The sequence below is a fragment of the Manihot esculenta genome, chromosome 16, assembly GCF_001659605.2.
Source record: "Manihot esculenta cultivar AM560-2 chromosome 16, M.esculenta_v8, whole genome shotgun sequence".
Taxonomy (NCBI): Eukaryota; Viridiplantae; Streptophyta; class Magnoliopsida; order Malpighiales; family Euphorbiaceae; genus Manihot; species Manihot esculenta.
Genome location: NC_035176.2, coordinates 1,369,227 through 1,379,704, shown reverse-complemented (window position 1 = coordinate 1,379,704; position 10,478 = coordinate 1,369,227). Strand labels below are relative to the sequence as shown.

At 31.8% G+C, this 10,478-nt stretch overlaps 1 pseudogene; it reads right to left on the bottom strand.

Annotated features, from left to right (window-relative positions):
• Positions 1-2,208: 2,208 nt before the first annotated feature.
• On the bottom strand, positions 2,209-9,836 carry LOC110603954 (annotated as a pseudogene).
• Positions 9,837-10,478: the final 642 nt, after the last annotated feature.

Genomic DNA, 10,478 nt, shown 5'->3' with positions numbered 1-10,478 from the left:
TTTATGAATTTTTATATTCAATTCTTGTCTCTTGTGTTTACAGTAAGATTTTTTATTGCCAGCTATCTATTGATTTCGTTATTCAGTTATATAATTTTAAACTCATCAAATTATTTATATTTATTGAATATCAAATAATCCTAAAAACTGATTTAGTTTGAAAGTGTTCAAATTAAGTGCATGAATAACATGCAGGAAAGAAAACAGGAAGGTTCAAAGTTGAAACTGTGGAGAAAGAAAATTTGATTTTCTCTTTAACTTGTTTTAACAAAACTCTGAACATAATACTTTTCTCTTTTACATTTTTCAATTTTCTTTTAAAGAAATTTTACAGGGTAAATATGTAAATTCAAAACACCTTGACTTGTCTCCCACTTTCAAATTTCCACCTTTCATACGTAGTAGCAGTCATTAGTCAAGCAAACATAGTTTACGTGGCTGTCAGGGTGAGGCAGTTGAGTGAATCCTAAGTTGAAATGGTGCGAGTTGAAAAATCAGAAACCAGAAAAGATAAACCATGGAAAGGTCCACAACTGACAATTATGACATGCTTGACCTAACACATAGAAAATAACTGCTGTCTCATGAAGTTTAACATATGGTTAATTATTAATTATAATAAAAATTTTTAAAAATTACTTTTTAATTTTAAAATTTAAATATAATTAATCGTTTTATTTTTCTATTTTTAAAACTTAAAACTTTCAAATTTAATGTTATCAAAATTTAAAATCGCTTTACATCCGATCAAGTAAAAGAGATTAAATATAATTTTAAAATTATTTTTATTAATAATAAAATAAAAAATTATTACTTAACTTTTATGATATAGAAAAATTTAGCAGTGAATCTTTTAATTTTAAAAAATATATTAAAATATTTTTAATATTTTAAAAAATTTATTAATTAATTTTTTCATTAATTTTGTGGTTAAACATTTTATAATTTAATTCTTATAATTTTAAAAAATTTATTAATTAATTCTCAAATTATTAAAAAATTTACTCATTAGTTTCTCCATATTAAAAATATTTTAAATTTTTTTTAAAATATTTAACAATTAAAATTAACGAAAAATCTAATTAATAGTCTTTATAAAATGTCAGGAACATTTTAATGTATTTTTCAAAACTAAAAAACCAATTAATAAATTTCTCCATATCATAAATTCTAAGTAATAATTTTTCCTAATAAAAATTTTTTCTATCCTTCAGATTCTCATATTTCTGTCATCTACTTTCCGCAACTTCTTTATTATTTATGTTTAACCCATAATCAAAACTATAAAATTTGTATGTTAAAAATTCATTTTGTAGTAATTGAGAAGGAGGTGAAAAATTGATCAGTGACACAAGTGATCGACAATGCAAGTAGCAAGTGACGCGAGTGGTCAAAGATGCAAGCAGCGAGTAGATTGAATTTGATATTTTTTTTTAATTTTAACAGAATTAAATTTTGATATTTTTTTTTAAATTTTAACAGAATTAAATTTTACTACTTTAAATTTTAAAATCTAAAGTATTGAATTCGAAAAATAAATGATAAATTTGTTAATTATATTATATTTCAAGGACAAAAAAATATTTTTTCTTTTATTGAGTTTAAATCTTGAATTTATTGAAATTTTTATTTCTTTGTAGAAATTGAGTTTCATATTTTCAATTTGTTGTTTTAATTTGTAAATGGAATTTTGTTGATTTAATTCTCTAAGAGAGACCTATAAATTTATAAAAATTAAAATTTAAAAGTTAAAATGTTATATTTTAAAAGTAGTAATTTAATCATTTTTTCTATTACTATCAGTATTTTTTATGGAAAAATATTTAGTTTTGATGGAATCAATATGTTAATTATGCTATACTTAAAAATAAATAAATAAATCCATTAATTATTTTATATTTTAAAAATTAAAAGTAATTTTTTCTAAAATCTATATATACACGAGACCTCCGTAACTATAACAAATTTTTTTTTAAAAAAAAATCCTACCTACAAGAAATCCCGTCTAAGTTTCATCTAGGTTCAATTTAGAACAGAGATATTGATCAACGATTATGGTGGAACTCATGTAGAAATGTATATAATAAAAATGCTATATATAGCTGTATGATAAAATTTCTCAATATTCTACGGCTTGTGGACTATTAGCTCTCGAGAATTCACTTTGAAAATGCTAGGCTTTTTCAATTTGGTTACGTTCTGCATTAAGAGAAATAAATTGGTATTTGATGATATTGTATTGCCGTCCAATTTTGCATCGGAAGATTGCTGCAACAATTCCTATATTACTCGAGAGTTAAACATTTCCAATGCTTTCAAAAACGGGATTTATGCAAAAATCAAGATTCTTGAATGATGAAAATCTGCAGCTGCAGAGTTTATTTTTGAGGGGAAATGAGTAATATCATCTGGTCATTATCGAGGATAGACTTCAGTAATTGATTCTTCATCAACAGACAATTGCGCTGACTTGGTAGTAGATTGATCTGACTCAAATGCCTTGAGTGTGAAGCTCTGCGCTGATCTGCTGTTGGCAACAAATGCTGGCTGTTGAGGCACTGGAAGTGTAACAGAGTAACTATTGAGCATGAGAACTACAGTTGCCATTGTTGGTCTGTCAGCTGGATCTTCCTGAACACATAGTAAACCTATTTGTATGCACCTCAACACTTCATTTCTTGAATATGAATCCCTCAAAACTGGATCCAACACTTCCAATGGTGTACCATTTCTCCAATGTTTCCAGACCTACAAAAATTTCTAAGTAATTATGTCGATGCAGTTGTAGCACTCTCATAAAAATTTAACATGGTTCGACCGTAAAGTTTATATCCATAGGCAAGGTAGAAATAAAGTTTCACTATGATCGAACAAAAGTGATACAATCTCTCCAAGCTCTCAATATTCAAAGCCACATGTATAACAACAAAGGTGGTAGAAAACTTCACACTTACATAGCTTACAAGGTCGTCAGCACCATCCGTTTGATAGAAAGAGCTATTCTTCTTTCCACTTATGATTTCGAGAACTAAGACACCGAAGCTGTACATGTCCGACTTCACTGAGAATTGTCCATGCATTGCATATTCGGGAGACATATATCCACTAAAACAATCATCAACACAGGCAGAGCAATGTTAGTACAAAGTCAACAAAAGTTCTGTAATGATGCTTGTAATATCCTGAACAGAGCATTTGTAATATGCTGATATGATTTAGTCAGAGAACTTTTGTTAGCTTACTATGTGCCAACGACTCTATTTGTATTTCCTTCACTTTGATCAACTCCGAAAATCCTTGCCATACCAAAATCTGATATTTTTGGATTCATATCTTGATCTAACAAGACATTGCTAGCTTTAAGGTCGCGATGTATGATTCGAAGTCGAGAATCCTCGTGAAGATAAAGAAACCCTCTTGCAATTCCTCCGATGATTTTGTAACGTCTTTCCCAATCCAATTGCCCTTGCTTTTCAGGGTCTACATATCCGTGAAATCAAACATGTAAATCAGATTTGCATGTTAGATTCAACACTGAACAGAGTTAAACATGTGTGAAGAGGTGGATCCTGACCGAAAAGAAAGTAGTCAAGGCTTTTGTTGGGAACAAATTCGTAGACAAGAATCTTTTCTTGTCCCTCCAAGCAAAATCCAATCAGCCTCACAAGATTTCTATGTTGAAGCTTGGCTAACAATACCACCTCATTTTTAAATTCTCCTGCACCTTGTCCGGAGCTTGTTGATAGTCTCTTCACTGCTATTTCTCGTCCATTAGGAAGTGTTCCCTGGTAATTTACTTCCACGAATTGTTAGACCCTTTTCCAAATTTTCTGAGTTAATGGACTTAGAATGCTCAAAATTTACAATAATTAAATGATTAACAATTGCCCACCTTGTAAACAGCACCAAATCCACCTTCACCTAGCCGGTTATCATCAGAGAAGTTATTTGTAGCAGCTTCTATCATACTCAGATCAAATTGCAAAGACTCCGCAGTTGAAATTTCATTACCATCTACATGAAAACCAAGGACAAGTTGATTGAGTTTTGTGAATTCTTTGCGACAATAACAGAGACCAAAATCATGAAACAATATTGCGATTTCATAATTACCATCTTCCTGTACAGAGTCATACTTCTTTCTTGCCCGTCTCCTTACGAAACACAAGCCCATGCAAAATAGCACAATAGAGATAGAAATTGGAACAACAATGGCGACAATTGTAACAGCTGAGATGCCACTTTTTCCTGCTTAAATTGAGAAAGATTAGATCCAACGGATTTTCAGTAGCTCTTTAAGACAGTTATGAATATGAATTTATAGTTGGGTTGGTCCGAAACATAGCGTATCTAATGTAATAAACATGGAGATGTAGCAATAAGAAGGCCATGCCGAACCCACATGACTAGAATAATGACAACTAAACTTTACCTTGTGGTCTTGTTACTGGACCTGGAGACGGAGGAGGGAGGACCACTGGCGACGGTGACGGCGGAGGAGGCGGTGGTCTAGTCGCAGTATCATTATAAAATGAGTAAACTTCATAACGAATATTGCAACTCGGAGACAAGACTCTTCCTCCTTGCTTTCCACCACAACAACTCGGCAAATCTGAGATAGCTCCCTGAAGACAAGTGACACAATCAGAGCTGGATAAATCCGGTGTGCACTGCGAGAGGGTGTACAGAGTCTGAAACGCCGTAAAATTTGCTTGTTTTACGGCGAACTTCTTAGCTCCTGATCGAACATTTGCAGCCTCAGCAGCCGCATCTTTCATGGTGTTCCCTAATATCCCATTAAAACGAGTTTGATCTGAGATATTTTGCGTATTCCACATGAATACCTTAGGAGATTCCCTCATGGTGGAGAAGAAGGACTCGTTTGAGTAACGTAGAAGGCACTGATCGTACCATACTATGGCTACTTTCTCGACAGGGCAACGTTGGACAATGTCCTGGGCGGCTAAGGTGACACAATTTTGGCAGACATCGGAGCTAGAATCACCACGGCAGAGAAATAGACCATAGACATCGTCGGGGTCCCGCCCAGCAGAGATGTTGTAAAACCCACCATTATTGACGGTCGCGTTGGAGGAAAGAGAAGATAGAAGGGTATTTAGATTGGCTTGATAAGTGCTGTTTGCTGTAAAAGTTGTTGTATTTGGGCAATCATGATAAAGATAAATGGGCTGAGCTCCGGCTGTAATGGCAACTCCGAGCAAGAAAGGTAAGATTATGAATAACTTAAGAGACTTCATTTGGCGGATCAAATTATTGTGCTCTTGCTTCTGTTTAACTGAACAAGAAGAAGAAAAATCAATTTGGCCGCTGCTTTATGTTTCCCTTTCTTTTCTCTTTCTTTCTTTTTTTTTTTTTCCGGGAAAATGCAAGTTAAAGTCTTTCTCTTCTCAATTAGGTGTGGTGATGATGTGAGATGCAATGTGGAACAGGGGAAGATGACTCGTATCATAAGTCAAGTCAAACCCAAATTTATTATCTTCTTCAGAATATCAAGATATTTATGAGGTTCACAATTCACATATTTAATATACAAAAATAAACTTTACTTAATTTTTTAATTAAAAAATTAAGTATTTGTATTATTAAATTATTTTAAAATTATAAATTTATTTCTTAAAGTATATATTAAATAAAATGAATTGATGAATTAATTATTGTTTTTAGAGAAAAAATTAAAATAATCTATAATTTAATATAATAAGTGTAAGGTGAAAATGAGCATTATTGAGAAATTACAAAATGATAGCCAATGGATAATGACAGAAGTGAAGAACTGATGTCTGCTTAAGCCACCTTCGCCAAAACTTCTCTATTTTTTAATATTATCAATTATTTGATACACTTTTTTATTATTTGGGTGTTGGCTTTTCCACATTGACGCAACTTGCACCAATGGAATTTGTTAAATAAATAAATAACTTTTTAGGTAATCGTAACTGTACGTGGCTGCTTAATAGAATAAAATTATAATAAAGTTTAGGCAAAACTATATACAAAGTCAATCTTTTAGCGATGTCTTTAATTATTGCCAATTATTTTTATTTTAATTTATTATGATTATTAATTTAACTTTAATAATATTATTTAATATATATTGTTGTACTATGAAATCTGATAATAAAATAAAATTCAAACCATTTAACTCAATTTAAGATTTTATTTCATTTACAGCGAATTGACTATTTCAATTAACATTTTATTATTTTATTTAATAAAATTAACACTTATTTTACTTTTTTTAAAATCATTTCTTACTTGTGACAATCTGATTTAAATTAATTTAAATAATTTTTATGTTTATTTTTTTAATTAATTTATTAAATTAGTGAATAATTTAAATTAAATTTAAAAATTATTTGAATCAATTTAAATCAGATTATTACTATTGATATTTAAATCATTCTATATATAAAAAATAAAGTAATTAATGTAAAATTTTAAATTCCACATTAACCAACAAAAAAAAATTAGAAAAAAAAAAAACATCATTAACATGTAAGAAGAAAAAGTAGAAGTAAGAAGAAGGAGAAGGAGAAAAAACTCGTAAATGTTTTCTCCGAAATATCCAATCTCCATAAAAAGTAATGAAATCAACGATTAAAAACTTAAAATGCATTATAAAATAATAAAATATTAATTTAATTTCATCAAAATTAAATTTTTAATATTTATAATATTAATAAAATAATATTTTTTAATTAAAATATTAATTCAATTTTTTTTAAAAAAAAATTGTTACAAATGAATTCCTAACAAATTGGAAAAACAGTTTGTAATTTACTAATAGAATTTTCTATCCATCAGTAAAGTTACAAAACTTGAAGGATAGCACTTTGACTTTTAATAAATCTACTTCTCATGAATTCATATGAATCAGACCGTAAATTTCAAATTAACAAATAGTTTAAACAAAATTAATTGAAATTGATATTTTTTTTAATTATTTAGGATTATATAGATAAAAAAAAAAATTTTAAATATTTTTTCATTAACTTATTAGGATAATACTAATATTCATCTCAAATATATTTTCTTTTAATTGTATAATTTTTATCGAGGATACACTTCAGTAATTGATGCTTCATCAACAGAACACGACACTGTCTTTCTAGCAGACTGATCGGACTCCAACCCATTCAGGGTGAAGCTCCGCCTTGATGCGCCGTGGAGAAAAAATGCAGGTTCTTGAGGCACTGGAAGAGTAGCAGAATAGCTATTGAGCATGAGAAGTACTGTTTCCATGGTGGGTCTCTCAGCTGGATCTTTCTGAACACATAACAACCCCATTTGGATGCATGTCAATACTTCATTTCTTGAACATGAATCAACCAAATTTGGATCCAACACTTCCATAGGTGTCCCATTTCTCCAGTGTTTCCAGGCCTGGAAACAGTTCAAGCAATTATGTGAAGCATCAATTATCTAGGTTCTGATAAATTAATATAGGCTACAACAAAAAGAACAAAACTTCATACTTACGTAGCCCACAAGGCCATCAGTACCGCTATCTGTTTGAATGAAAGAATTAATCTTCTTTCCACTTATAATTTCAAGAACTAAGACGCCAAAGCTTTATGTGTCAGACTTGACGGAAAACAGTCCGTGCATTGCATATTCGGGAGGCATGTATCCACTGAATCATTAACATAGGCAGAAAAAGTTGGTAAACATCATAATGAACGGACCTTGAATTTTCTCGTGTGGAGGAAAATGAGATCGATGAAGCAGAACTTACAGTGTCCTAGCAATTCTACTTGTATCTGCATGAGTTTGATCAACTCCAAAAATTCTAGCCATACCAAAATCTGATATTTTTGGATTCATATCTTTATCTAACAAAATATTGCTGGCTTTCAGGTCACGATGTATAACTCTAGGTCGAGAATCCTCATGAAGGTAAAGACACCCTTTAGCAATTCCTTCTATTATTTTGTAACGTCTTCTCCAATCCAATTGTCCTCGCTTTTCAGGATCTATACATCCATGAAATCAAACATTTAAGCAAGATCTGCATGTTAGATTCAATGCAAATACAAATAAAGTTAAGAAGATCGGACCGAAAAGAAAGTCGTCAAGGCTTTTGTTGGGAACAAATTCATAGACAAGAATCTTTTCTTGTACTTCCAGGCAAAATCCCCTCAGCTTCACAAGATTTCTGTGTTGAAGCTTGGCTAATAATAGAACCTCATTTTTAAATTCTCGTGCACCTTGCACTGAGCTTCTCGATAGTCTCTTCACTGCTATTTCTTGCCCATCAGGAAGCGTGCCCTGGAAATTTACTTACATTAATTGTTAGACCCTTGTGCCAAATTTCAAGTGATTAGTAGTTGCCCACCTTGTAAACCTGACCGAATCCACCTTCTCCTAACTTGTTATCATCAGAGAAGTTCTTTGTAGCAATTGTTAATGTACTCAGATCAAATTGCAAGGAAGAAATCTCTTCTCCACCTAAATAGAAAACACAGAGATCTCTTTGAGCTCTGACAAGTAATTCACATACCACAATTGCATAGGGGGAATTATAGAACAGTAACTCAAAGATCATAAAAGGTCATTGAGATTCCTTAATTACAAAAATGAATTAGAGAAATTTTTACCATTATCTTCCTCCACACCGTTGCATTTCTTTCTTGCCAAACAGAATCCCAAGACAGAGAGCACAATAGAGACAAAAATTGCAGCAACAATGGCTACGATTGTAACAGTTGAGATGCCTCTTTTTCCTGTGTAAATCAACATATTTTCCTTTCATTTCCCTTCTTCCTCCAAAAAAAGAGGGAATAAAGAAGAAGATTGAATTCTGTCATACTTAAATTCCCTTCAATGAAAGGAAATAAATGAAAACATCTAACACAACCATGGTCTAGCCATTGGGAGGCAGGCGGCAGCTAGATGAGCTTTTAACAACGATAAAGGCCTAAACGGTACAAACCAAGTTTACCTGGTGGTCTGGTTCCTATCTCAGTAGTCGGCGGAGGAGCTGGAGGAAGAACATCCACCGGCGGCAATGGTGGCGCTCCTAGTACAGTAGTATTAAAAAATATGTACATTTCATAACGAACACCGCAACTCGGACACCACATTCTTCCTCCTTTGCTTCGATCACAATACTCCAACAATAGTGAGATAGCTATCTGAAGACACGAGTTACAATCAGACCCAGATAGATCCGGTGTGCATTGCACAAGGTAGTACAGCTTCTGAGACTCCTCAAAATCTACTTCTTTAACAGCAAACTTCTTGGCTTCTGATGGAATACTAGCGGCCTCAGCAGCTGCAACGCTCATGGTGGTATTCAATAGATATCGAAGAAGACCTACGTCAGTGACGTTATTCACATTCCGATTATATATCATAGGTTCTTGCTCCATAGTGGAGAAGAATGAGCTGTTTGAGTAACGCACAAAGCACTGATCGTACCATATCATGGCCTCTTCCTCAACAGGGCAACGTCGGGCTAGGTCCACCTGGGTAGCGAAAGAGACACAATCTTGGCAAACATCAGGGCTATAATCGCCGCGACAGAGAAATGAGCCATAAACATCGTCAGGATTCTGGCCGGCGGATGTGTAGTGAAACCCAAGTGGGCGGGATGCGTTGGAGGAAAGAAAAGTGAAGAGGACATATAAATTGGCTTGGTAGGTGCTGTTTGTAGAGAAAATGGTTGTGTTTGAGCAAAAATGGTGGATATACTTGGGCTGTGCTTTTGCAGTAATGGCAAGGCTAAGCAACAAGGACAAGCTTATGGATAATTTAAAAGGATTCATTTGGGGGATCAAATTCGTTTGTTCTACTAGGGAAAGGATCAATTCATCACTACTTTCTGTCGTTCTTTTTCCTGGAAATTGGAGTTTAATTAGTTAAGTTTGGTGTTGAAATTTATAAGATGCTACGTGGAAAAGGAGAGTGATACTTGGAAATAGATGGCTTTTGCATGGGATACGACTCCTCAAAGCAACCAAGTCTTAGTCAAAGTCTTCACAAGAAGATCTCAGCCTAATTGATAAGACTTCAAATAGGTACATTTAGAGGTATAACACTATCTTGCAAGTTTTAACAATATTTTAGCAAATTGGAGCTTTCCTCCCTAATACGGTTAATAAATATTAATTTTTTATTTAAAAATTAATTAAAATTTTTTTAATTAGAATAAATTGCATTTTATTTTCTAAAATTTTGTAAAACTTATTCCATATATTTCTAAATTTAGTTATAAAGTTGTGTTTTATAATAAAATGGTCATTTAATTATAATTCATCCTTATATTATTATAAAGGCATGTTGGATAAAAAAAAAATCAAAACATTTACCACTTTTTATTTATATTTTAACTTTAAAATTTTAATAAAAAATTTTTAGTATAGATATCATATCACATGTGATATGATTATTTCTTAAAAGACCTACTGGATAAAAATTAAAAATTAAAATATTTGCATTAATTCATATTTACATCT